Raw genomic sequence first — 3342 nt, forward strand, 5'->3', positions numbered from 1 at the left:
CCTTCCTATCACCCCTCCACATGGAGGCCTCTCACTCCTTTAGGTTGTTTGTAGGTGCCTCCTTGACCTGCTAGGTCATTTACAGTGTGGCTGCCACTGCCTCTCTCTCTCCTCTTCTCAATCCTTCTATTTACCAACCCCTGCTGGGCTCAACCAGTTCTGCTCCTTCATGGACCCCTCCTCAGCCTGCTGTCTCTAATACCACAACTGGAGACTGCTGTTGCTGCTACATGCAAGCTCCTGCCTTACCACATTTGGGCTCCAGAGCCCTGCCTGTCATAGCCCTGCACAGCCCACCCTCAGAAGTGTGCCGCTCACACTGGTGCACTACAGTCAGTTGTGTACATCTCTTCCCAGCTCTGCATTCAGTTCACATGGGCAGCTTGAAATTGGCCATGGTGGAAGAAGTATTTATACCACAGCAATGGGCAGACATTATAAATCAGCACCCCTGCCCACTCCAAAATTCTTTTTTACACATTAACCTCCATGTAAACTTGTGGCCTTACCCCACTCAGATGTTTACCTTATGCAGACTACCTAATGGATTTGTAAAGAATGGAGAAAGGAAGGAAGGAAGGAAGGAAGGACTGAAGGAGTTGTGGGGGGAGAGAAGGAGGAAACAAGGGCGAAAGGAAGGCAGGGAGCTTTATTCCTTGTTTAGGACTTTTGTTTGTTTGTTTTGCAATGGTGGGGATCAAACCCAGAGCGTCACAAATGTTGGCAAGTAAGCATTCTACCACTGAGCTATACTCCCAGACCCTGGGGTGTTTTTTGTTTTGTTTTGTGTTTTGTAGAGAACATCAGTTACTTTAGTATTTGAAAAAATACAATGACTGCTAACAAGTTCTGTTTTTTCATAAATAATGATACTTATTTACATTAAGTAAGAAATCAATCAAAATTTCCATCAACCTAAACTAAGATAGTTACTATTGCTAGAAAAGAAATGATTACATATGACATAATTCTTTCATTTGACAATCCACAGAGATTGACACTTTAATCTTCACATTGCCGAGACAAGAGAATGTTTACATGACAATAAAATAAAATCAGATCAGACTTCCAGACAAAATTACCTTAAATATATTTTGACACAACTGTATGAGTCAGAGTTCTTCAGAGAACAGAACAAGGAAGAGATACATATTCACTGTTGCTCACTTTGAACACACTTATCCCATTGTTCTTGCCACTTTCTGAGCAGTTCTGGAAGTCCTCTTTTGTGTCTTGAGCTGTCATGGCTGCCCCTATGTCCTGAATTGATTCACAACATTTACCCACATTTTGATTCTGGGGAAGAGCCAGAAGTCTCATAGTGCCAGATCTGGGGAATAGGTAGACGAGCCTGCTTTATTTTTGAATGGCACTCAGAAGCAGCAGTCACTGTACTTTTTATCACACTTCCTAAAGCCACTCATGAAAAAGGACCTCCAGAACTGCTTCAGAAAGTGGCAAGAATAGAGGAATAAATGTTTTAAATGAGGGGGAATATCCTGAAGGGAATTAATGCCAATGCATCTTTAACTGTAATACATTTTTTTATTTGAACATTCACTATATTTTTAGATCACCCCTTGTATCCATGTGTATGTGGATCTTTTTGTTTGTTTTTGCAGTACTGGGGATCCGAACCAGGACCTTGTGCTTGCTTTGGCAGCACATCTACTGAAACTGGAATGATACAGAGAAGATTAGCATGTTTCCTGCCCAAGGATGACACACAAATTCATGAAGCATTAAGTATTTTTAAAATATCTAATTGTTTCTCTGATGTGAGACACTGAAAGTGTAAATAAGGACCAAAATGTATAATAGATACTTTAAAATGGGAAGAAAATGTTCAAATGGGAAGGGGAACTAGGGAGGAGGGAGGGGGAAAGGAAGAAAGGGCAAAGAAAAAATGAGAAAAGAAGGAAAAAAACAAAGCTTTTGTAAATAAGGAGGGGGGAAAGGGGTTGAAAGAAGGAAAGGGAATGGGAAAGAAAGAAGAATCAAGATACATTAGGTACAGGCACAAATTCTATATGATGAATATGATCATTATGTGTATCTAAAATGTACCAATAAAGTTAATTGATTAAAAAAACAACAAACCAGGGCTTCACACATGCTAGACAAGTGTTTTACCACTGAGCTACATCCCCCATCCCCAATGGTTTGTGTCTTTGTATCTGTATAACAGAGTGTGGGGTGTGTGTGTGTGTGTGTGTGTGAGGGGTGTGTGACACAGAGAGAGAGACAGAGACAGAAACAGAGGCAGAGAAAGACAGAAACACTGAGAGAGAAAGAGACACAGAGACAGAGAGACAAAGACAGAGAAAGAGAATCAGAACAGAGAGAGACAGAGACAGAGAATTAAAAGTTGTGCAGGTGAGCGTGGAGCTCCACAAGTCTGAAGTCTGTAGGGCAGGCCTGCGCCCTGGACACTCAAGGAAGAGTTGATGCTGCAAGTTTTGTTTTTTTCTGGTATCGGGGATTGAACTCAGGACCTTGTGCTTTCAAGCCAGGAGGTGGAACCACTGAGCTAAATTCCTGGCCCTCATACATTGGATTTTCACTGATAGCTTTCCTGGATTCAGCTATTTGGAGAAAATATAGATATTTTCATTAAACATGTGTCATCAGAACGGGATGGGTAAACAACAGTGAGGGTCTTGGTGCGGACTGAGCTCCTGGGCAGAGGTGCGGCAGATGCCAACTCTATCTCTCAGCATGGTGTTGGGGAGGACACTTAGCTGATCGAGTTGGACTAATGTGGGTCAGGAATCCAACAGAAGGACTCCTGTTCCCCACCCCCTTTCAGTTGCTTTCCCTTTTTATAGAGGAAGCATGACAGAGGCCTTGCCAGCTGAGACAAAATGTGTGCTTACATATTCCAGCAGGTTGAAGGTAGTGATAGCTGCTCCCGGAGTTAGCTAGAGTGCCTGTTACCAACAACTGCTGACCTTGTGGCCAGGTGCACCTGGGGACAGCTCTGGGCTCATTTAGATTTTGTGGCCAGGCAGTCTAAGTCTTCAGGGTCAGACAGTTCTGTTCATCGCCCCACAAAGTATGTGGACCATGTATAAGTAAAGCCTATCCTAAGTAAAATACAGGTTGTTGAAGGAACATAAAATAAGACTTTTTTGGCCTCCGTCTTCCTTCATCACCTGCAGATGTTACTGATTTGAAACAACTTTGAGCTGATGATCTTCATACTTAGTCCTCCCAAGAAAGGACATAGGTATCAATATCCCATAAGCAGATGCTGTGATGGAATTGCCACAAATTAGAAGTAGCCTCAGTAGGGGCTGGGGACTTAGCTCAGTGGTTGTGCTGCCTGCCCCGCAAGCACAA

General features: G+C 42.9%; 1 non-coding gene across 1 annotated transcript; it reads left to right on the plus strand.

Annotated features, from left to right (window-relative positions):
* Nucleotides 1–1647: 1647 nt before the first annotated feature.
* Nucleotides 1648–1754, plus strand: LOC147826740 (U6 spliceosomal RNA). The gene has a single exon (XR_015438749.1). It is a non-coding gene; the product is annotated as a U6 spliceosomal RNA (small nuclear RNA).
* The last annotated feature ends 1588 nt before the right edge of the window (nucleotides 1755–3342 follow it).

Source organism: Heterocephalus glaber, unplaced genomic scaffold (genome assembly GCF_053883595.1).
Source record: "Heterocephalus glaber isolate CG9 unplaced genomic scaffold, H.glaber_assembly_v1.0 deba00001461, whole genome shotgun sequence".
NCBI classification, from domain to species: Eukaryota; Metazoa; Chordata; class Mammalia; order Rodentia; family Bathyergidae; genus Heterocephalus; species Heterocephalus glaber.